The sequence below is a fragment of the Fundulus heteroclitus genome, chromosome 22 (assembly GCF_011125445.2).
Source record: "Fundulus heteroclitus isolate FHET01 chromosome 22, MU-UCD_Fhet_4.1, whole genome shotgun sequence".
Taxonomy (NCBI): domain Eukaryota; kingdom Metazoa; phylum Chordata; class Actinopteri; order Cyprinodontiformes; family Fundulidae; genus Fundulus; species Fundulus heteroclitus.
The window spans coordinates 28,785,248-28,811,857 of NC_046382.1; positions in this window are offsets into that span (position 1 = coordinate 28,785,248).

Here is a 26,610-nt window from a genome sequence, read left to right on the forward strand (position 1 = left end):
TGTCTGTTTGTTTGCATTGTTAGCGTTGTGTTGTAGTTGTAATTATTATTATTCTAATAATCCAATACATGACACAAACTGCATAAATGAAATCAGTTTAATGTTAGTAGTTTCTCAATACATAAGCTTTTGAAGAAGAACTTAGACTTATTTGACTTTCATTTAGTTCAGCTGTGTAAATGCTGTAGGAAATTGTAGAATTATATAGAAAATGGGTGAATGTCCACTTCTAAACGTAAGATGCAACTTCTGAAACAGTTGGATTGCTCGTCAAATTGTAGTAAAACAATTAATGCAGAGCTTATTTATGTGAAAATCCATATCAGGGACTGAAAGCAAGAGACATTTTTTTTCTTTCGGAATTTAAAACTACAAAGAGTCAGCAGAGAAAGCGTACCTGTAAGAATGAAAATCAATATTGATATAGTGTAGCTCTGAGCTGAGGCTAGACTGGGTGATGCACTGTGTTGCTTGGAGTCCAGACATGTTACCTACTGAAAACATTTTGCCCATCATGAAGCAAAACTGAACATCTCAGCAACTCTCAACCTGAACTAATACCTTCACAAACTGCTGTCAATATTATGTAGCATACACCTGGCTTATTTTTGAGAAGAGGCTATTCCAGGCTGTGCATTAAAATAGTGATTGGCGTTAAAAAGATGTAAAAAAAAGTTATTTTCACTGTTTCCTGTTATTATATTAGTACATGTTGCTTTCATTAATATGCGTTTACATGATCATATTATCCCAGCCCTTGAGCTTGGACCCGTTTTATTCAAGGCAACCTGTAGTTTTAATGAAAATTGATACATAGTAATTACTCAAAAAAAGGACATAAAATGCATACCAAAACTGTTAAATAAAGGGAAGGAGGTTACCATAAATCTCATAAGTATTTGTGCCCCTTTTTCTTTTCCATATTTTGTCCCGTTAAATTATATTTAAATGTATTTTAATGGTATTTCATGTGATAAACCAAGACAAAGTGAGTTATTGGGATGTGAACAGAAAAGGATAAATGGTTTTCTGAAAACCTACCGTAAAATAATCCAGTAATTGCAGTGTGCCCTTTACATCCGTCCCCCCTGTATACTGTGAAATGCATAAACAAACTTCTCTACAATCACCTGCTTTCAGAGGAGTCCAACCATGCATAGTTTGTTCTCAGTGTGAACTGTGAAAGTCTCTGAGATTTGTTAGAGGGCATTAGTGAACAAACAACATGATGAGGACGAAGGCACGCCAGATTAGAGCAGGTCAGGGAAAAAGTTGTGAAGACGTCTCCCAGAGCAACATTTAATCCATCCACTGAAAATAAGCATAACAGATAAGTAATGCAAACCTATCAAGGCATACACATCTACTAAATCTGACATGTCGATCAAAGAGTGTATTCATCTGAGACACAGGCAGGAGGCACATAGCAATACTGGAGGAGCTGCAGAGATCCACAGCTCAGGTGGAAGAATATGTGCACATGACAGCCATAAGTCGTCCATGCCACAAATCTGACCTACATTGAGGAATGGCAAGAGTGTTGAAAGAAAGTCACGATGAGCCACAGGAGACACGTGTGGAAGAAGGCGCTCTGGTCAGAAGAGAGCAAAGAGATATTTTAAGCCTTCATGCTAAATCTTTTGCAGCACAAAATCTAGAAAGGTTGGTTGGAGGTTCAGCTGCCAGCAGCTCAACAACCCTAAACCTACAGCCTGAGATTTGATGGAATGATTCGGATAAACCGTCCCATACCCTGGTCCTCAGGGCTCAGCATCCTGCATGTTTTAGGCATTTGCCTGCTGCCACGCACCAGAATCAAATAATTGTGCGATTAATTAGACTTCACGGCATGCCGAGGAGGTAGTGCAATCACTTCGACCAGGTGTGCTGGAGGAGGGACATATCCAAAACATGCAGGACATTAAATCCAGATGACTAGAGCCTACAGGTACTGGTTTAGATCATAGTATGTTCATGTGTCAGGATGGCCCAGTCAATAGTCGTATATCAATGATAGAAAAAATGGTCAAAAACAGTTCAATATAATAAAGGTTTTCCTTCCTTATGCATTTTAGCCATGTAGGTTAATATTACAGTCTCTACAGCCTCCCAACCAATCACAGACTCATATCCAGGAACCAAGCTCCGCCCCCTTCAAAGGGTTCAGAGAGCACATGCTCTATTTCCTTTTTTAAAAACTTGTAATTTTGGTAAAAAGTTTGTTAAATAAAGGGTTGAGTTTGAATTCATTGTTTGTGAGTACTGTATCTAAAAATAGGTTGCTAAGCAACAGCATAAAATGGCACTTAAAATATACATTTTGAATTTGTTGATAATTATCGATATCAATCTAATATGATGTCTATTTTATGATATGTTTTTTTTTCTATATCGTCCAGCACTAGTTGCACGTCTTCTCTAGTTGTACGAAATAGAAGAATAACCCTAATCTATAACTCTTCAGAGAATATCCATGTGCACTTATCATTGCATTATTAATGTTCATTTTGCAAGATTGTGTTCTTTCAGACCTCTATAATATGAACTGAAAGTGTGCAATGCAGTAAACTGGTGTTATCCAATAACTAATATCCGTTTAAATGTTATAAAGCATTTCGGTTCATTTAGGTTAACAAATTAAAAGAGAGTTTGCTCAGTTCTTGCCGTCAGATCATTTATCACCGAAACTGGTCCACTCTGTGTCCTTCTTGCACTCTTAACTCCCGATTTCAGGTTGAAACAAGCCATTGAACCAATGAAGGCCACACGGAGATTGCTTAGATTTAAGCATTGCATTTAAAGGAGTTAGTGGCTGTCCACTGACCCGGCAAGCTTTAATTGGGATTGTGCAGGCATTGATTGTAAGCGGCCCGTGTGGCTCTTGAATTACAGCCTGATTAACTTTTACTCGGCCCTTTGCACGAGCCAGTCGAAAGAAGCTCGACGTCATTCGGCTGAGCCTAACACAAGTTGCTTTCCGTGGAAACAGAAAACAGCACGGATTTAAAAGGAAGATGATTGCTCTGCTTAAAAATTCTAGTACATTATCGGTTTTCTCACTTTCAACTACCTTTCTCCTGTTAAATCTATAACTTTGGGTGGCTTAAAACAGTTTTATTGCCCCGTGATCTTTTCCCCATTTTGCTATGTAAAATATAACCATGAACTGCATGCATCTTATTGAAATTCCATGCAACAGACCAACATAAACTAGTGGACGATCGTGAAGTGGAAGCAGAATGATACAAGTTTTTGAAACTTTTCTGGAATAAATATGTGAAAGGTTTGGAGTGCATTTGTACTCGGCTATCTTTGGTTAGTAGTCAGTAGAAGTAGAAGCAATTGCAGCCGTAAAGCTTTTGGGTTGTTGTCTGCGCCGCATAGCTGGAGACTGACATTTTTGACCCAAAACTCTGCAAGATAACTGGAGCTCATTCTGGATGGAGAGCCTCTGTAAACATAAATATTCAATTCTTTAAACGCGTTTGGATTCAGGTCTGGACTTGAACTGGGTCATCCTCCCATATGAATATGCTTTCAGTTTTAGCTCTGTAGGAAAGTTCCAGTGTTTTAGTTTCATGCCTTTTAATGCTTCTAGTGCTTTCCTGTTGGACTGCACTGTATTTAGCGCCATCTATCTTCCCATTATCTATGCTGCTGAACCAAATCATGCCCCACATCATGATGCCCCCCCCCCCCCCCCCCCCCACACACACACACACACTTTCCATCCAGGGAGTGTTGTTTACATGGTATGTGTGTGGCTTTTTCCCCCACACACCGTGTCTTTTGCATGCTGGTTTAAAAGGTCCTTTTTGGTCTCATTTGAGAAATATATTTTTCAACATATCTTTTGTGTCGCCTTGTTGCAAACAGTAAGTGAGACTTTTCTGTGAAGTGCTTTCAACAATCTTTTTTTCCGTAAAGGCCAGATTTGTGGACAGAGAACCATGCTCATATGAATGAACCGCATCCTTTTAGAAATTGTATTTGTTAACACAAATTTGACACAAATAGTCATTTTCTTCAGTCTTCACATTGATGCAATGCTTTTTGTTGGTCTAACAGATAAAATTGTGGTAAAAATAAAAAATAAATATACTTGACTTCTGTTGTAACTTGAGAAAAATTTCAAGGGGTGTGAATACTTTTACCAGGCACTTTATTACCCTTTGTCTTTCTTTCTTGGTTCTCAGAGATGATGACCTCTGTATGGTGTATATGGGAACGGTCATGAGACCGATGTAACCCGTTTTTTCTCTATTATGCACAGTTTTATCTAATCCCTCCAACCACCTGCCCCAAATATCCATCCCCTGTACCGCCAGAAACTCTTCGCTGGATTGTCGCATTTTACCCAGCCGGCCTGCATGTGTCATTACAAGTCAGTAATCTGGAGAAGGTAGCAGAAAAGTTCTCATCAGCGTCAGCCTGAGATATAGATATGGGCCAGGTAACAAATGGCCAAATGCACAGGCAGCAGAGCACACCATCAATAAAGCAATTTCTTGTGTCATAACAGCTGCGCTTTTCCTAAAGCCAGCCTTTCAAAACTTTTCCCTCTGCAAATCGCTGCAGCCCCGCCATTACAGCCCTGCCTTGTGAATTTAATGGATTCCGTACAAATAATATTCCGCCATAATGGAAAAGGTTGGAGTCACTGAAGACAGATGAAGTCATAAACATGTATAATTGAGAATCAAAGACCGATAAATTTTAAACTGCTATCCATTTTCTCTTTTTAGATGATGATATATGTCAGTGCGGCTGCAGGAAAATGGAAGAGATTATGGGGGAAAATTATAACAATAAATTTTCTAAACATACACCTTGATTATGCTTCGATTTTTTGGAAGGGCTGAGGCCGAGGGGAGGGGGAGGAGGGGGGGTTTGAAGGAAAGCTGGGATTGCTGAATGCTTGCTGGCTAAATAGCACCATAAAATAGGTCCCCTGCTCTTTTGCCTGCATAGCGTAGGCATGCCTGGAGGTGTGATACCCCCCCCCCCTACCCACTCTTTCTCTAAATGGGGGAAATGAATTGTGTAATTTATTGCAAACGTGCACACAGTGAGATTAGATCAGCATATCCCATCAAAGGAACAACAATCAATCAGCCTCTAGTTAACAGCTTGAAACACATAAACCAGGGCACCTAATGGCTTTCCAATTTAACAGATTGATAGACTTATCCGGTCCTAAGGGATGAATTAAGAAAACCGGGTACTTCCACACAGGCACTGGCACTTCTGACAGGACCTTTGCCCCTTTTTGCAGCTCACTTTTTGTAATTTCATTCGAATATGAAGACAAGGTCAACTTTAAAATAAAGAGAAAGCCAATTTTGCCTCGTTTATTTACGATTCCACGCTCTCTGTTTGAGAAAGCATGCCGGAGCTTATTTGTTATTCAGATGAAGCATGAGTGTAAGTGTGTCAGATGTGGAGAATGGGCTGATTTTAATGACCTGATTATCGCGGGTCATTTGGAGCTGTGAATTCAGGGCAGCTATTCAAAGCCACTTAACAATGTCTAAATGTGACCCGAGTTATCCGTTCAGCAGATAATGCAAAAAAAAAAAAAAGAGCTTGTTGGTTTCATATCTTATTAATCACATAATTAACTCATGCAAATTCACACACATTAGATTTTTTTTATGTTTGGGAGAAATAACCTTATGTAGCGTTAAATGAGAAGATATCTTACTTGATTGTGAGCAAATAAATGTTTATTTAGAGGTAATAACTGAACTTTAACATGCGTGAACATTTTTGTTTGCATTTCACCATTTAGCATAAAGGGGTAATTATTTTCAGGTTGAAAATCTGTTTGCAGAGAAGCTGTTGTTAAGCTGAAAGTAATTTGAAACTGATCAGGACTCAGCACACGAGCATTGGCTTTAAAATAAATGCATATTTTATATATATATATATATATATATATATATATATATATATATATATATATATATATATATATATATATATATATATAAATGTAAAATCCCACCTTTAATTTGAACACATTTGTTCAGTAAGAAAATATATCCCTCTTTAAGAAATAATTATAAAATTACTGGTGCTGCAATTATTTGCAGTCCAAGCAGTCCATACACAATAAATGTAAGCCTTTTAGAATTTACAATTTGAAATTATTTTAGCTAATCATATTGTTGGGTAATATTTAATCATTCATCCATAATTCCTATTTATGTATTTCTGGTATTAATGAGTTGTGACATTGGTCCATTTCCTGTAGCCACTCTCCAAAATCGGAAAGACAAGAAAACATTTTATTTTGTCTATCGCCACAGTCAGAGTCAAAAACGATAAAACAACGTATACTGTGACAACGAGGCAGAACGATGCCTCGGGTTTTCAATCTTGCCACCATACACGGTGAGGAGGAAGGATGCCATGGTGAGATTTTTTAATATTGGTACTAAATGTCACAGTAACATCCACCTGAATGCATGAATGCATGCATTTTCTAAAAGCTTCCAAACTGCAGAGTAAATACTGTCATATTTGCCCAACAGCTTTGAGTTAAAGATGAAATCCATAGGAGGTAATGTGTTATTTTAACAGCCACAGTAGTGTCTGTTAAAAAATTGATTGCAAATGCTAAAGTGGCTGAAATTAAGTTTCTAATCTTCAAGGTTGTTACTGAATCTTTTTTTTTTTTTTTGTATCCTGTCTGGCAATGTAGCATTAAGAATTATTCTCTTAATGCCAAAGAGAGCCCAACAGATTTACTTCCACAAGTGGAGCGTTACTGCTTTCTCTATAGTGCTCTGCTTGACATAAATGCAAAAAACTTGATCGAAAATTATTATTCAATGGACACGGAAACGGAAAGGTAAAAGGAAAGGAGAAAGGAAGGGAGAAAGATGAGGCAAAATGATAAAAGGGAGAAAAGGTGACAAAAATAGAGAAGAGGAAAAAGAGAGTGCATGAAAATATCCTCAGAGTCTGCTTCTACACCTGCAGAAAGAAAGATAGGAAGAAAAACAAAAGCAACAAAAAAAATTAATCACAGGTAGAAACAACCAGAAGACATGACGTCACTGAAAATTACACAGTATTATTTAATACAAGGTGTATTTAGTGACAGCCATAGCTAACTATAGGGCTTATCTGTATTGTATCTATAAGCACCTGGATGCAAGCACCTGCTTGTGAGAGTGTTCTTGTATATGTAAGGTTTGTCCATAAGAGAAATGCTTAGTAGTGGTTGTGAGGAGCCAAAGACCAGCCCCCCAGAGCGCCGAGGCAGACACTGGAGAGACCAGAACCCCAGAGCCCCGAAAGGGCCCCCAGAGCACAGGAGACCACGGGCTCCGCTGGCAGCAGCTCCATCAGAGCAGATCCAGCCATGGGCCTAGAGCCAGCCAAGGGCTCACTGCCCCTCAGCAGGTCCCCGACAGGACCAAGGGGCTAAGGTTCTGTGAAGCAGCTGCCAGGAGTGAGCAAGCACACACCCGAGCACCCAAACCCCGGACACCGAGGACCCCCGATCAGCGGGTCAAAGTCCCAACTACCAGCAAGGAGCCGGATGGTGGGGGATGGGCTCCACACTTAGTGGAGACCTGAGATGTCCCAGGAGAGGGGGCAGCCCAAAACCTAACCTGATAAAGAGACAAGCACATATTCACCAGCACACGATCACAGTCACACGTTTCCACCATTATGCACGCACACATGCCAACACTCATAACCATACACCAGAATAGACGCTGTACACACACTTGCATTCACCACACACATCCTATACTACTAGGTCCAGGTACCAATACCCCAGAGGGGCCTCCACCCCTCAGACCCAGGAGGTCTGGATCTCACTGGATCTTATCAAATCTGCTGGATCTCCAGGCATTCTAAAAAAAATTATCATGAACCTAAAACAAGTCAAATCCCTGTGATGAATTTACAATTTTAGCTGCCATCAATGATTAATGAAGGGATCACAGTTATATGATTGGATTCGGGATCCGCTCCTTTTATTTGCAAAGCTCAGATTTGTAACAAAGCAAAGAGGTCTTCTTGAAATCCAGTTGAAGTCAAATTTCATGTTCCGGTGTAAAAGTCTTATTCAGATCAATAATAATCCAGTTTGATTTAATGCAGAGAGATAAAGACTAACATCCCGTTTAAAATGCCAGCGGCATCAAATCTTTACTGTGATCCAATCTCTCACCTTGAGTATGCACTTCACTGCAGGAGACAGAAAAAAGGAGATCTTCCCAGCAAAAGGACAAAACTTGAAGGGACCAGAGAGAAGGGCAGGGACCCAGACATATTTTTCATATATATTGTGTGCATGTATTGTACATGCACACAGAGAAAGGGGTAATAGGAATTAGAAAGTGAGGGGTGAATATACCAGGGTGTTCCCCAAACCTTTCACTAAAGGTAATCTCAGGTTCATCCGGACCAGAGCTAAATATAACCCTTTAGGATGGTCCCGTCTTTTTAAAAATCTACTAACCCAGAACCTTGACCCAGAAATCTTATGTAACACACACTGTATATTATCTTGTCCTCATCCATACAGACAACTGATCTTCCTGTGTCACTGCATAATTGAGGAGCTTTTGGTATCAAGGATGTGATCCTGAGAGAGATGGGGAAAGTGTTACCTTAAACCCACCAGAACCTGATCAGACTGGAATGAGCCAACAGACAAGGTCCATCTACAGGACAGAGCTTCGGTCTGAGCGAAAGCCTTTGAGCCTGGTGGTCCATGAATCTGTAAATAGTAAATAGCTAACTTAATGTGTCGGATTTCCACACCGTACAATGGATAGTTGTGGGAATAATGGTTAATTTTCTTTTATCCCAGGGTTTTTCCTCAGTTGACTGAAGTTTGTGCATATTTGAGCCCAGCTTCAGCTTTTGGACAGACAGATTCAAGAGTATTTTAGTGGACAGATGAGTTCATGGTCGACTCAATGACTGCAAGGATCTGTTGCTACAAAACAAGCCAAGATACGATACCCACCATCCACCAAGCTCTGCAGTATTGACAGAGATCTCGCTTCATGTCTCATCTGTTCAAAATATTTTTTTTTCCAGAAGTCTTTTATTCAAGCTTGAGTTGTGCTGTCTTATTTTCTAGGAAAACGAGGCGTTCTGCTGGCCATTCATCCATATAAGCCACATTTATTCAGCCTTTTTCTGATTTATTCATTCCTTTTAAGATGAAACATGCTAACTAAGCTCTGTAGAGTCTAAAGTTGAGCTTTTGGGGGTTTTGAAATTTCTCCCACCATTAATAATTATCTTTATTGTCATTGTAACATACATTCCAATTAAATGTATCCTCTGCATTTAACTCATCCTGTAGGGAGCACCGTGCAGCGCCCAGGTTGCATTCTGGGTCTAGGGGTCTTGCTCAGGGACTTAGAGGAGCAGTCTGTGGGAGTCAAACCAGTAACCTTGCAGGCCACTGCTCCCCCAAAGCAGGCCCGTAGAAATCAGCAAGACCTTCCCTTACTGAGAACAGACGCCGGGCTGCAGTGATGAGAGCACCGAATCCTGACCACCAAACCATCAGGGACAAGCTAGTAGATGAACATTGGTTTGAATTTACCAGGATGTCCACTGGTGGGGAAATTTGTAACCGTCATAAATGTTTTTCAGAGGTGAATAATCACTTTCTCCATATGCCCAGATTCTCCATAGAATGACAGTTTAAGAATGGCCTTATGACCCAGATTTTCAGATTGATGAGCAGCAATGATAAATTCTCCAAGGTCGTTGCTGATTTCTTTCAATTCCTGGCATTGTGCTCAAAAGAGCAAACTCCCAAAGGTTCCCGCTTTTATAGCGATAGTCACAGTTAGCTGAATATAAATGAATCCTGTGCTCGCTATTTATGTTCCTCTTAAATCCAATAAGCATCAAGAACGTGCTTGGTTCTTCGGATACAGGTTTCCATCATGGTGCTGTCTTTGTTTGATGAATAAGGACTTTGGGAACTGTTTTGTGTGTTTGTTTTCCCTCTGCTGTGTTGGATTGTGGCCCATTCCCTCTCACATGACACAGAAAATGGATTGAGATTCAGCTCACAGGTTAGAAATGAGCCACGATTGATTACGGATAGATCAATAAATTGGATAGCGAATGGGAGCCCATTACCAACCATTTAAAACTAATAGCACTTTAATTGCCTCTTTCTTCCTGCTTTTCACTCAGCTCAGTTGGAAAGCCTTTGCCATCTGACACATAGAAGGATCAATGCTCCAAAACGGAAAAGATCAGTGAGACCATGCAAACACAAAACAGGAACAAGGCTGTCAAACCCAACAATTATGTTCTGTCGGGTTTAGGATCAACTAACGTATTTTCCTACTTGAGACTAATATCCTCGCTGTTGACACAACTTCCGTGACCCTCGTGTTTGTCTGCTGAACAGAAAGAGGGGCACATGACAGCAAGGTAAGTTCAGACATAATTGCCCCTCCCTCCTCTCAGTCCTCGTGATGGACAGTAATGAGTGTTTGTTTGGTCTCTCGGCTCCCACTTTGTGTCACGGGGCTGTAAATGGTGCTATTGTCAGCTGCTTAGCGCGGCTCATCTTCCTCTTCTGGAAGCTGTGAAAGCTGCCAAATAGGAGGAAATCCGGGAAGAAAGTGGGTCTGAGAATTAGATTGATACAATGCCTTGGAAAAGTCTCTAAACCCACTGAACCTTTTCAACTTTTGTTATTGTCAGAAAACAATTTTAAAGGCATTTGTGTGATTATGCGTTGATTGACAAAGGATGTGTTCACAAAAGAAAAGTCCTTTGGTCCGCTTGTTTGGTCTGGCCCAATATATATATATATAAACCTCACCAGACAATACATACATACATATATCTATCTATCTATCTATCTATCTATCTATCTATCTATCTATCTATCTATATATATATATATATATATATATATATATATATATATATATATATATATATATATATATATATATATATATATATATATATATATATATAACAGGTGTTGCTGTCACTGTTTCCACTGGACAGAAATGACTAGGGCTGGACGAACCACAATGGAGGAAAACTGTCATTGAAACCCAGCGCGCAGCACCTTTGTTTTGTATATTTGTGCTGTTAAAGCTGCTACATTATTAAGAGTGTCAGGAGCAACTTATTCAATGCAGGTTTCAGGATGTTTTATTTGTTTTATTTCCTGCAAGCTGAACGAGTCCCACAGCATGCTGGCAGCAGTGTTGCTAAGTTCACCACTACGCTGGCTTGTTAAGTCCAAAGTGACGTGTGTTTTCTGTGGTTGGGTCGGACCGAGGTCGTTTCGTTTTCACACCAGAAGCAAACCGCACCAGAGTCCTTTTTAGGACCACCTCAAAAAGTGGGTCTCGGTTCCGTTAGTTGCTCCAGACCAGGGTTTGCTTGAATGCATTCACACCTTCACAAAAGGTTCGGACTAAGGCGGGAAAGCATCGCTGTTCATTTTAAAGCAGACCAGACGTGGCAGGTGAACACACTAAAAGATTCTGCATCTTTATGGTATTTAGCACATCATTTGTTCTGCAGCGACTTCTACAAACATTGACTTTGAAATGTGTTTCCAAAATGTAAGAACTAGCCATGTATCGTTTATGTGAATCCCATATTTCATTTTTTATATAAGATCTTAGATGTGAGATGTCACAGTATTACATCACCACAATATTTTTTGTCAAGGGCAAATCTGTTTCACGAACAGCTGTCTATTTTCTGGCTTCACCTGGTAAAGTAAGCGTGGACTACTATTACCAGCCATGGGGGTAAGTTCATGGAGCATGACATCCTGTTGTAGCTATGTTTTTGACTCTTATTTTGCATTAAAAAAGGAAGCAGTTCTTGACTTGCCCAAGCTGCTCGTCAGGCTGGCTGAAAACATTGGGTTGCAGAAGCATGTAACAAACTTCTGTCACTTCTAAATCATTTATCTGGCAACATTTTGCGTACTTTACAGATAGAAAAATAGGAAGCAGATCATAACAGTTCGCTACTTTTAGCATCAGAGCTTCATATAAGAAGAAAATGACCAAGTATACACTGGATTTTGTTTTCTCTTGTTCAAAGCCTGAGATTTTGCCTGCTTAGGTCAGTCAACCCAGAGCTAGAACGTTCTTCACTGATCCAAAATTTTTTAAACAAAAATGTGTGATGTCTGAAAACTTTATTTGTTTTTTTAGCATCGGAAAAGAAGTCGAGTTTTCTCCCGAATATACTTAAAATATTGTCTCGCTCTCATGAACTGGACATCATGCATGGTCTTGCCTCATGACTTGGATGCATATTTACACACCTAATAACGACTATGACTCATACTGTCTTAACACATCTGCCTGAGCAAATAAGTGTATGAACCTGCAACGGCATACTTTGTGTGGGGTACAATGTTTCGAATACTTGCTGGTCATAAAAAGAAAGAAAACTCACTGCAGACATTCTGTCTTTTTCCCCTCACGCTGAACAAAAATGTGATACATCAGGGGGCAGCATCAATCCCTAATGGGCCTCTTAAAATTGGACTCTTAATACATCAAGTATCCACAGTAACCCCTCGACAACTCTATCTTCCTCACATCTCAACGCAGCCCTGCAGTCCTCAGGGCACCCAGGAAAATTAACCATTTAATAGCAATAAATAACAGAGTCTGACTCAAGGGGACCTTAAATCACTCTTTCTCTTAGACACTCTCACACAAAATAAGGAGCAGCCACATATGGCAGCTTAACAGCAAACAGTCCAGTCAGATCAGTGTGACAGAGACGGCCCGCCATCTGCGACTGAGCTTGCTTTCTCATTCATGCGCCAATGAAAGGCGAAGGACATTTTTGCATTGCGTAATATAGGATGCTGAAATCTTCATTATTTAAACTCAGAATGTTATTTTAGAGATAATCGATAACAATTTCACTGCAGAAAAAGAGCAAAGGTAGAAAGAGTTAAAAACATATCAACATTTTAAAAATAAAACATGTTTAGGTAGAATTAAGTCTAAAAGGTGATTTTAAATTATTTCTATATATCCAAGAATTTTTTTCTAATTATAATTTTTTTTTTGTAAATAATTTATAACTAGGTATAAATAATTCATACCCTTGTAGAGAATGAATGAGAATAACTAAAGCTTACATGCGATGCATGGGTTGGCATCAGTGGGGATGAACTGGTAATCCTCATAAACAGTGGAACGGTGCAGCAATTAAGTAACTACTTAATTAAATATTCCTGTTTTAATAATTATAACATTCTTGTAAATTATATGTCTTATAATTGTGATTTTTTTTTCAGTTATAATTGATCAAAACATATATGTCTGAAGGGTAGATTCTCTTTGGCAGGGCACCCAAATGGCACACTTAATGAAAGGAATGAGAGAAATGTATTTCCTAAATATATTAACTCTCATGACATTGACACTTCTTTGGTAAATTGAATGATTACATTTATCTAGTCTCTCTGAAAGCACAAATAATTGACTTCTCTACTTATCACACATTAGACATAATTTGTCAGGTAATTAGAAAACAGGACATAAACGCACAGACATGAAATCTAAGTGAAAGGGAAATTCTGAGGGGAAGTGACAATGAGCATTCAGATTATCTTTAGCTGCTTAAAAGTTGAACTTTATCAAATGGTCTCTCACAATTTGGATTTTCTAAAAACCCCGTCTTAACTTTGAGGCGAACTTTGGAAGAATTCGGAAAAATGAATTCAAGGAGAGGGAAGCCTTTGGGGTCCAGCAGGTTCTGATGCCTGTAAATAGCCTGAGGTGATTTGATAGGACTCCTTACTCCCAGCTTTGGGTCTCATTGAGTCAGCTCACAATAACGGGGACTTGATCCCCTGACAGTGGCTTTAACTGTACCGTTCCTCACAGTAAACAGAGAATCTCACCATTTGTTTGACCTGGCCTTCATGTTGTCTTTTAAAGGAGGCACCGACTATTTTCATCTTGGTGCCAGTGTTTGGTGTTTGGTCATTCCTGTCCATTGAAATATTGAATTATTTAAAATAAAACTACATTGCTGAAAACCTTATTTTAACATTTTGATTGGGAAAAAAACTCATAACTTAGAAACTTTATTATCAGTTCAGGATTCTCACACTAAAGAGCCTTATTTGACTTGCATTTTAGAAACGGTCCATTACAACAGTTTCATACTCCATGCAGCAAGACCCCCGGCTGGGATCCACTCTGCAGCCAGAACAAAATATGTTGGAAAAATTAAGAGTACTTTAAAATTATCTGCCCTGGGAATGAACAAATCTGGGTTTAACTTGAACTCCATCCAGTTTCTACAAATCACTTAAAACTAGCTAGATCGCTCCCCGGGTGCTGTGATAGCTGCCCACTGCTCCCTAAGTGATGGGTTAAATGCAGAAGACAATTTTCATTGGAATAACAAATAAAAATTTCTTATTCGTCTTCAGTCTTCTCTATAACTCTATCTCTGACCAGCCTGGGGTTTTCTTTGATCTCCATGGTGCTGTTTGTTCACTAACATCTTTTAACCAAACTCTGAGGCCTTCCCCAATCAGCTCTATTTTTACTGAATTTTGTAAAAAAAAATAAAAATAAAAATAATAATAATAATAATAATAATAATAATAATAATAATAATAATAATAATAATAATAATAATAATAATAATAATAATAATAATAATACTATTGTTAAAAGCTATTTATTGTAATTTCTGCATTTCTTACACTTGACAATAAAATAATAAATCATAATACGAATCTTAATAAAATATTTTGACAATCAGAACAGCCAGTTTCTATCTGGTAGCCATATCCAAAGCAATGCTGAAGTTTTTTTTTTCCTCCAAATGTACTTAAGTTCTGATATTACAATTATCTGTGGAAAACTGCTACTAAGGTTTTGCCAATGAATGCTGTGGGACCAAGATTTTGTTTTCTGTAATGTATGATCCTATCGCTAATTCAGTCCACTTTCTACCACTCGGCTCGTTTTTCTGTCAGTGGAAACGTTGTGGCCCTTATAGTGCTGTTTGACGTCGCACATGTGGCGCTGGATTTCACATTTGTCCAGACGTAGCACCGAATACCTGTAAAAATCCCGAGCACAAATCAAATCAATACTTTGTACTCTGCGACAGAATAGAGCTGCCATACCTGTACCCACTCAGGGAAAGGGGACAGTTACTGACCAATTGATTTGATCGGAAGGAGGGAGCATTCATTTTCCCCGCAGCGGAAAGACCTTGAGTGTAAGTCTGGCAATCACTCCGGCATCTTACCTCCAACGACAACTGCCTCTAATACCCAGCTGTGTCCTCAATCTCCACTCCAACGGGCCCTGGCATGCAACTCTTCCGTCAGCGGCCTTATGTATTCGGCTTTCTATTTCACTTTAATAGGGGAGAAATTGCCAACATATTCTTTTACAGCCCCCTGGTACCATTAGAAAGCCACCTGTCATTTGGATTATTTATGAAAAACTATTTCATGCTTACTTACATTTGCTGCTTATTTTCCCCTAGCGTGACCTGTAGGAGATTTACTCCCATTTTGAAAGCCTTAAAGCCAATTCTTTATGTCTGCAGGTCAGCCTTCTCAATTGAGTTGAGATTGAAATACTAGTGTGTAGTGGGAAAAGTACGGCAAGAGGAAACCAATAGTCTTTTAGTGTGTAGAGGGACTGTAGTAAAAAAAAAAGCAAAGGGGGGATAGTGAATGAGGTGAAACAACAGAGAGGTGAAAGCAGGTGATTTTAGGTGGATATGGAACAGGATGTGAGGCGGCTGCAGGAAAAAAAAAAAAAAGCAGAAATGCAAATGCAGCAGTAAAAGCGGAAGAATGAATGGCACACAAACGTCCGGCTGCTCGTGAGCAGCAACGGCTACGAGGGCCGGAAAAATAAAAAATAAAAAATAAAAAAATACGCTTGAGTCAGCAAAGTTGGCTTTGAAAGTAAAAAACAGAGAGGACATAAAGCAAAAGTGGTCTTAAATCTGCAAGCTTTTATATTTCATCCAAAAACATGTCAAAAACCCGCTCATGCTCGGTGTTTCACGAGGACAACAATGATAAAATCAGCTGCTAGCTTTTCTACCTCCGAGTTGAAAGCTTTTGTACTCACCCACACCTGTCCGTGCAAAACTCCTGGAGATCTTTGCACTTTAAGAATAAAATAAAGCTTCTGACCAAAAGAGACCCACAAAATCAGGACCCAGCAGTCCAAATCTCTTTGAAAAACATGTCTGGTCCATTCCAGAACTGGAGGACATTTTCTGTCCCTGCCATAAAATCTCAACTGATTCAGGCACACAACACAGAAACAGGTATGTGTTGTGTGAATCAGAACAGCTGAAATTTGTATTTTTCTCTTATCCTACTTTCTTAATGCCAACATGCCTATCTAATATAACTGTTAACAATTTAAATTTGTTTTATAAAGGCTTTCTTGTACAATTTTTTTCATGGCACGTTGCCATTAAAACAATGACAATGCTGGTCAGGTCGGCCATTAGTGGCGGTGCGCTCAGTCGCAGCGGCTCAGGCTAACGCTCCATCTGATCTACGAAATGATATTGTATGTACCTTATATGTATAATGACAAATAAAAGCATCTTATCTTATCTTATTTAATTTGAAGCTCATTTTTAATAATAGTAATATGTGTGCATTCCTGTTATCAAAACCTATTTAGATAGAGGAAGGGGAAAGAAGTTATATTTTATGTTTAACATTATCAATGTGTCACTCTGACAAATGCAACTATGTTTCCAATATTATCAGAGTAAGACAAATGTATCCAAAGTTTTTAATATGCATTGATACATAAAATAAAATAAAAATCTGTCTTCAACATCATCAGGAACATCATACAGTCTATTACTGATTAAAGAGAATAAAACCATCAATTTTCAACGCTTATGATCTACAATCAGAAGGAATGTATCTATTCATTCCTTGCACCGTATCATTTTCAAATAAAAAAAAATAGTTTCTTAAATGAGTTTCTTAAAGCATACTGTTGACCTACTGTCCTTTTGATAGTTTAAACACTTGACTGAAGTAATTATTCGCAAATCAATAGTAAAAACACCAACAACAACCACCAGCCTAAAATACGCATTAACCAATCTTTTCTTAATATGTTTTCTTCAGTTTCCTCATGATTACAGGAGCGCACTTCGCAAAGTGCACACCGAATGAATCGTCTCGTTAAAAGTGTATCCTCCATGCTTCAGCTGAACGTTTCAAATTGTCTGGTGATGACAGGATATGGGGAAATAAATGGTAGAGTCTTCAAATGTATTTAATGCTTACCTTGTCCTCCAATTGTGGAATGACCCACCTGTGCTCATAAGCTCCTAATATATAAGATGGAGTCAACACTGAGCACACACACACACACACACACACACACACACACACACACACACACATGCTGGATATCTAGACTCGGCTGAGCTTTCATACAGTGACCTTAATAAACTGTGGCGTGGCCGCACAGGTTTGTCACTGTCACAGGTAAATTATGTAACTAATGAGGGTGTAGCAGAGTGGATGGGAGCCAGGGCGTTTTAGCTTTTAAACACCTCTCCAGCTGACTGGGTTTGGGGAGGCCCAGCTGGACACAGCCAGCGGATCAATGCCGGGGTCAAGGGTCAGTCCACCCTCCTATTATGGTCGAGGTTGGTCCCATCATCGTCTGGGTAACGATGCCCGCAGGAGAGCCGGGAACAACATAACAACCGCAAGCAGAAGGCTCCGATTTTGGAGCTAAGGGACAAAATCTGGATCGTCTCTGAGGATTTTAACTCCTGAAGGGAAGTTTATACAATCAACCTTTAGTCTAATAACTGATTCTGAATAAATATGATAAACCTGGCACATTGGTGGTGGGCATAATTCTATTTCTGTCTTATTCTACTAAATAAAATGTGTATGGGTTTGTTTTAGGAGGGATTTTGTTCCCAACTACTGTACTTTTCTTTTGTATTACAGTATAAAAACAGCAATTAGCTCATAATGACTGATAATCCAATTAATATACAAACAATTAATGAGAATGGTAAATCAAGCAGGGCTGAATAAAAGTTTACGACACAATAGTGCTATAGCTGTCTGCAAGGTTACAATTAATGTCAGTCTGAAATAAAATCGTCAGCTCACTGTACATCATGTACTTTAATACATATAGTCCAAAGGTTAGCTGGATTTAAAAAAAGAGAAAATGCTGAATACAGTTTATTTTTCTCACTCCTTACCACAGACAAATCTGTTAGGAAGTCCATATATGGATTATTTCTTCAAGCCTTTTTCAGATTATTTCCAAAACTTTGAAAATACTTCTTTTGAACATCTTCAGTATTCTTATTAGGTTTATTATACTTCTTTAAATTCATTTAGATATGATTTTATCTAGAATTAAGAATTGGGACAAAAAGTTTACTTTTCTAATTTTGTTTTATATACAGATCAGCAGAAATTTGGAAATAAATATGTGGAAGTTTGTTGAACCTGTCCTTGAAAAAGCTAAAGCCTAATTGGGCCTGGCAGTTTCTGACTAATTCACTTAGTCAAGCAGATTCATCTAGAGATCCAAACAGATATTTTAAAATGCCCCTCATGTTTCTAAGGACCCTGACCCTTCTTTTTTTATCTGCAGGTCCTCCAAGGAATACAGTTTGGTTCATGATGGTGATGCATTATTAACAATACAGCAGAGGAACATGGGAAATCGTTCCTGGCCAGATTGCATTAGATCAATATCCTCAAAGAAGGAAGAGCTCATTAATCTAAAACTTCCCTCCCATTAGCAACATTCACCAAGGCGGACCACTGACTCTTCTGTCAGACCCAACAGCAAATCAGATCTCAGAGTTTGTGTTATTATTATGACACACAAGTATAATTATAATGATTCTAAAGAAGTACACATAGAAAATATCTATGCTGTACATAGACATTTAGATTGATTTTTGGGTACTGTTATACAGAGTTTCTTACGGCAGAAAGTGATACGATTGCTGTTGTATGTATGGAGCTCAGTTTATTTTTTAATTATAAGGAAATTATTTTTTTTTAAATGGTGCCTTTTTTTCCCCCATAACCTATAAAAGTCTTCATAGCAAGACGGTCCGAGATTCGACCCCATGCAGCAAGACTGCATGGCTTACTGCATGGGGTTTGCATGTTCTCCCTGTGCATGCATAGTTTCTCCCCATGTACTCCGGCTTCCTCACATCTAAAAACATGGCTGTTAGGTTAATTAGGTGTGTGTTTCACCCAATGACTACTGGAGATGGGCACCAGGCCCCCATGATCCTTTGCAGATAAGGGGGTATAGATAGTGGATGGATGATGGGTATTTAAACACCGAATTTGTTGTTTACCTTTACTTACTAGTGATGTTTTATGAGAACAGAATAACACATTACAGAGTCTTTATTCTTTTTTTTTTCCTGCAAGACTAGGACACTGTGATTCAAATAATGTTTTGTTAAGGACCAGAACAGCAAAGCTGCTATAGTTTGATTATAAAATGAAATTTGGGTAAAGTACATAATAATACTTATTCCGGAAAATCCATTAAACAGTGGATACATTTTTACCTTTGCCCAGCCTGTCTTCTAAAAGTTAAATGGTCAAATATCATGTTCTTCAGATTTAAAGTAATATCAATCTATTGCCCATACCTGCTTATTCATGCAGGGTTGCAGTGGGGCTGGTGCCTATCTCCAGGGGTCATTGGGGTAGAGGCATGGTGCACGCTGGACATGTTGCCAGTCCATCACGTGGTAACACAGAGACACACAGGACAAACACACATCTAAGGGCTGTGAAAGACCAATTAATCTAACGCTCATGTTTTTAGGAAGCTGGAGTACCCAGGGAGAAGCCACGCATACACAGGGAGAACATGCAAACTCAATGCAGGCCAGGACTTTCTTGCTACGAGGCAACAGTGCCACCAACTATGCAGCCTGCAAATTATTTTCACTAAATAAATCAATATATAACACAAGTATTATTCTTCTTTCTATTTTTTTTTTTATCCAGGACTAAAACTGTGGCTTTCTGAAAATGACACAAGGTGCACAACATTGGGGTATTTTTGTTTTGATGGAATAACACAGCAAATTTGGGGGACGAACACAGATATACGTCAACACAAAGCTAGGTTATCAAAAATAATTTAAAGGCAAGGCAAATTTATTGATATAGCACAATTCAGTACAGAGACAATACAAAGTGCTTTACATGATTAAAATATAGGAATAAAAGCAAGTAGGGATAGAATGTAGAAACAAAAAAAAAACACTGATTTGTTACTCACCTTTACACACCACAAAATGTTTTTCATTGCAAATTCACATTTGTTTTCATTTGAGCTGTATCGATGACCATAACAAGGGTTGATACACAATTATCACATATTACTGCACGGTGTGTGAGGATGTGTCTGCGGATCCCCCATATATTATCTTCCAATAGACAGGCTGATCCATTACCAGCCCTCTCACGGCACAAGTGTAATGCTCGTATTAGTGCAACTGTGCGTTCAGAGGCATCATTCGGGACAATGAGCTATGGCTGGAAAGTGACACGGCAGAAAAATGTCCCCACTTTTCAGGCTGTACAAATGACGTTTGGCCACGATAACTCACGACCGGACACTTCATTTCAAGTTGGGAGCCGGCCGGGCCAGACACGAGCTATAATACCATCTTCTTTATTTGTGGGCCGTGGTTTTGGCAGTGGGGGCCATCAAATAAATACTGCTAAAAGGCCACTTCACTCAAAAATATTGGCCGGTTCTTTCTCCGCGGTGACTGGGCCCGGATAGCGACCTGTATCTGATGGCATAAACCTCGGAGAGTCAGGTGGTCAAGCAAGCGGCATTCATCAAGCCATGAAACCGCCACGAGTCGCTCCTGGATACATATGCAAGTGAATGCTGCTGCTGCTGCTGCTGCTGGTTGCTTGGAGCTATGCTGAGAGCTTAATAGTCAAATGAATCGATTACCAATAAATCACGGGGGAATTGCTTGCTTAGAGGAATAATCACTCATAGATGAAGATGAAATGGCCGCGAATAGATCTCAAGAATGACAATCTTTGAGGAGTAATAGTATAATTTGTCACTTGTGACAGTCTCTTTGATTGTTCCTGATATTTCAGCCTGTTGGGAATATTGGCGAGAATCTCGTCGGTTTGTCGCAGCCCAGTGTGTGTGTGTGTGTGTGTGTGTGTGTGTGGCTTAGTGGTGCTTCGGTATGAACATGAGGCAGTGACAGGAACCTGCTCAGACTTCCTAATGTGACAGCAGCTTTACTGCGTACCGCTTCATAAAATCCAGCCATATCTGTTCACCCCTGTTATTAAATGGCCATTTAGCACCCCGGCGTCTGCGAATGTGGGAAGCGGCGGCAAAGATGATGTGTGAATAACCTCATTTGTTTGTGTGTGAGTGAACTAATGACAGTATAGGGCAGAAAAAAGATCAGGTCAGGAAAATAAAAAAAATAAAAAAAGTGTGAAGGATACTGAACCAACACCATAAGACATATGAGCTGGAAAAGTGTAGTGTGTGTTCATACTCAGTCAGAATAAATACCACCCAAACAAAATCTAGTACTGCTTGACTTCAGAATTCCCTGAATTAAAAAAAAAAAACATAAATTGTAAATAGACTAAAGCTTTCAAGAAACCATAAACACGTGGAAGAAAGTGCTCTGGTCAGATGAGACCAAAGCTAAACATTTTGGCCTTTTTGGCCCTGAACGCTAGCCTCGTGAGACCATCCTGATCTCGCGAGCTTTCAAGGTTTCACTCGCAGATCAGTCTGGATACTCTCCGTTAAAGAAAATTTGGAGCCGTTCACCAAACGAACGTCCAATCAGCGTTGGCTTTGAGGCGGGTTGAGGTGTGACGCAACGAGAAGATCGACAGTTCAGTCTAAAGAACATGGCGGCTTCAGCCGATGAAACTAGCGTTAGCGTGGCTATCGAGCAAGTTTTATCGGAATTACAGAGTATTTCTTTGCTAAGCTAACGAGCCTTTACCTGCAGCAGCAAGAGTAGCTTGGCTTGTGGTTGTGACGAAGCATGTTGACGAGTACGTCATATGCTTCGTTGATCTGATTGGTTTATTTGGCTTGTCTATCACCAACATAGGCCAATCAGCTAACCAGTATTTTCGCCCCTTCCCAAAATTACTTCAACGGAAGGTTTCCAGATGGATATGCGAAGCAAATCTATCTGGCGGCGTCAGGTTACCTGAACGCACCATCCCACTGCTGAAACATGGCGGTGGCAGCATCATGGCTGCTTTTCTACACCGGGGCGAGATAGCTAACGTAAATGGGAAAATGGATGGAGCTAAATCCTAGCGTGAACCTAGAAGGAACCCTGTGAGAGGCAGCAACAGGCCCAAGACTGGGGTGAGGGATTTAACTTCCAGCAGGGCAACAGAATCTCAATAAAGTAGATTGGAAACAAGAAGACAAAAATATATATATCTTTTTTTTTTTTACTTTTGCAGTTCACTGTGGGCCAACAAGACGTCTTTCTGTCCACTGAGTTGACACATCTATCAAATGCTAAAACATTTGTCTTTAAAGGAGAGATAGAGTTCAGCTGGAAAGGAGAGAAACCTTTCCTATGAGCCCTGCAGGAAATTAATCAAGGAAATGGGGTTTTTGGTGCACCTATATCACATCTAATCTATCCTTTGTCCCCGTGTAGCCGCCTCCAAGCTTTGCCAATCGAGAGCGACACGCTGGTTATATGAAAAGCCACTTGTTCCCTGCATAATTGTGGGGTCTGACTGCTGAGTTAAATGGGAGGCGGAGGCGGAGGGAAGGCCAGTCTTGTTTGCCCATGTAAAGTGTGATCCAGATAATAGCATTCTCATCAAAGGCGGCAATTACATTCATTACACCGGAGCAAGGCGCGCCTGCAAGGAAATTAAGTGGTGAGAGGAAAGAAAAGCTTAATATATACCTCCTTTATCCTATCCCCCCCCACCTCTCAGTCCTTTTTCAAATGCTCCACGTGGAGCAGGAGACCTCAAGAAAAGAAACAGTCTCAGTCAAAGGAGAATAAATCTCCAAGTCTCCCCTTCACCCTTCTGCTTCCAAGAGGCTCCTGTCTGCTGTTACTATGGCTGCACTTGTCGGGGATTAAAAAGCTTTTCCAGAAGGGCGATCTCCGAGGCAGCTTTTTACGCAAGCATAACAAATGGCACGGAGTCTCGCCAAACTGCTAAAGACCTTCTTTAAATTAAATTCTAATTTCTTTCAGGGAAAGGAGGAGTAAATTAATTGTCCAGTGTAGTGTTAAACAACAAGAGGCCTTTAAATCAAGCGATTAAAAGGGAGAAGGGGAATCTTGGCAGAAAGGCCTTTTTAAATGCGAATCAGAGCAAGTGGATAACACTGCAAAGGCTCTCAAAGACAGGTGTTGTGCCTGGGTCGCTTCCACGTCATGCATCGTTATAACGACACGAATAAGACATAAGTAAGGTGGTATGGTGTCAGTCTGCTAATGTTTTACCTGTGTAGTCACCAGGGGCTAAAAGTTTGGGGACTCAGAATAGATTTCCTTTTTTTTTTAGGAATAAATGTTTTGCAAAGAGAGCTGTACAGTGAAAACAGTTGGTAGCACTATTACTTTGGACCAGGATCCTGGGTCTGAATCCTTGGTTCCTTCTGCATGAAGTTTGCCTGTTATTGCCTGTTATTACAACCCGTGCAATAATCATGATGTAGTGACTTCTGCTGCTATCAACACCTGAACATAAGTCAGTACACATGTATGTATGTATGTATGTATGTATGTATGTATGTATGTATGTATGTATGTATGTATGTATGTATGTATGTATGTATGTATGTATGTATGTATGTATGTACAAATGTATACACGAATATATATGCACAGATATATGTGTAGGTACGTATGTATGTAGGCGCATAGATATATGTATATATATAAGTATATATATATATATATATATATATGTTTATATATATAGACCACTATGAATGTAAATAAGACATCATATGCCCATTCCTATTTCTTTTTGTATTTTTTTGGTATTCTTTTTGATCCATTGTAGATATGAAGATTCACTGTATATAACTGAATGCACCTTCCCTACTCTGCAAATTCTTGTATGAGCCGATGTGACGAGTGAATTTCTCCATTGTGAGATCAATAAAGACTATCTTATCTTATCTTATCTTATTCCCGTGCATGTGTTTGTTCTCTCAGGGTACTCCAGCTTCCTCCCACAGTCCATAAAGATGACTTTTAGGTTAATTGCTCTCTTCAAATTGCCCTTTACTATGAGAGTACACGTGTACATAGTTGTTTTTGGCCTGTGAGCGTGTGGCAACCTGTCCAGGGTATGACCCGCCTCACCCGTCATATCGTCCTCCAGAACTTATTAGAACGATTCCAGAACTTTCTATTTTATCAATTTTTTAACCCCTATTTTTTTAGAGCTTTTGACAGACCCGTCACATTTTTAATTGGCCTGCAAACCTGAATGCAGGCCAAGGGTCCACATCCTCACAGGCGATCCCAGCCGACTGTGTAACTGACTGATTTTATTTTTTGAAACCGCGGCTTCAGTTTACGACCTTCTGAAAACTTTTCTGCGACTTCGAAGGCGTATTTCACATAAAAGAACAAACACGTACAACAGAGAGTCAAACGCTGGATGCATTAAGAGTGTAACCTGCTACCAGTCTCATTAGCAGATCGGCTGCCCTTTAGCGGAACAGCTTAACGTAGGCCTATCTGGGACTGAACAAGTCATGAATGCGAAATGAAGTTTGACCCAATGCTCCCCTTTTTTTGTATTTTTAAGCCTAATAAAGCCTTCCTTTACTCACATGGTTTCAAACCCCTGGAGATTCTTCGTTTTTCAATACGACACAAGATTAGTGGCTCGATCATTTCTGCAGCAAGTGTTTTTTTAAAAACAAAACTGTTGAAACAAATTAGACCACTGCGATGGGAAGTGTGCTCTTCTGTCTTCCCGTGGCCACAAATCACCATGGCTGCTTGTAAATTATTCAGGAGCTCCAGCCCTCACCAGAAACCTGAGCATAATTAAAATGCAATAAAATAACATTAGCGAGGACGGGCTGTTAGAGGGTGATGTAACTGGTTCCTCCTGTGGCCCGGGTGCAGCGGATGAGCTCGACTGTCCTCTGGTTCTGCGGGCGCGTGTTTCGACCTGGAGTCTCGGACAATGACGAGGGAATCATGGGACAGCCTCAATTAAGTCCAGTCTCACCTTATGCACCACACTTTTTACAGCTCCTTAAAAGCAGAGTGGGACAAGCCGGTTTCCACCCTGGTGCGTGTGCGCCATCTGGTGTCCATAGCCTTTACTGCATCAGTCCCACATGACCTGTGGAGAGTGACCTGAACTCGTGAAAGAATAGTCCAAACGGTAAAAATCTCACCCATTTCGTGTCTGAGTATCATGTACATATCGTCCCGCTGTAACGAATACAGTAGAGACAGGTAGACAAACTTGAAGATGAACTCTAAGTGAGCGGCTCACATTGCAAAGTAAAGATACCGGCAGGTTTACATTACTGCCGTGATATGCATGCGCTGACAGTAGCAGTTGTTGAGGGGTAAAAGGATACAGTGGTCTCCGTCTAATTGGCCGTTTATCATCTTCTCCTCAGTGGGTTTTTCCTACAAGTTTGACACAAATGGGGCAACATGATCTTCGCCGTGCACTTAACTTGTAAATTATTGATCGTGATCAAATTTGTATGAATCTGTCAGCAGCCTCTGGACGTATTGCTGTTGTCGTGCCTCATTTGCCACTTGAGTATAATTACAAACTGTAGATCTGAAAGTGTGTCACGTCCCGTGGTACGCGGATGACAGGCTGTCGGTTAATTTCATCAGCTGGGGACAAGGGACGGGTGTTTCCACTTATCTGTGAAAAATGACACCATAGGTGACGAGCAGAGGACGAGCATTAGGAAATAATTACACATGTATATATTTTAATAGTTAAAAAGGACACTTAAGTGAAAGAAGAACCTTGCTTGATTTGCTTGATATAAGTTGAACTTATTCACATTTTTGTCACATCAGAACCACAAACTTCATCTTGCTTTACTGAGACTGTAGACGATAGACCAAGACAAATTAAGTGAACATTTTAAAGGAGCATAGGAAAAGAACAGATATGTTTCCTTTTGTTTTTCTATCTGAAATGTGTAACCTGAATTAAGTATCCACCCACTTTTGGTCTGATATCCTAAACAGAGGTCACCAACCTTTATGAAACTGAGAGTTACTTGATTGTTACTGTGTCACATGACGGGCTACCTGTACTAATCTTTGAACTAGAACAGTTCAAGCTCACCTTAACTTTACATAATATAAATATGTTTTTATCGCTTTTGTCATTTTTAAATCTACAAGTATGATTAAAAAGGAAGAGCAACTGAATAAAATAGCATTTTACATGCAGCTCACTAGAGGGCTCTGCTATATTTTTAACAGGCATGTGGGCACCGCATATAGTAATTGGGGGCTACCTGGGGCCCGTGGGCACCCTGGTAG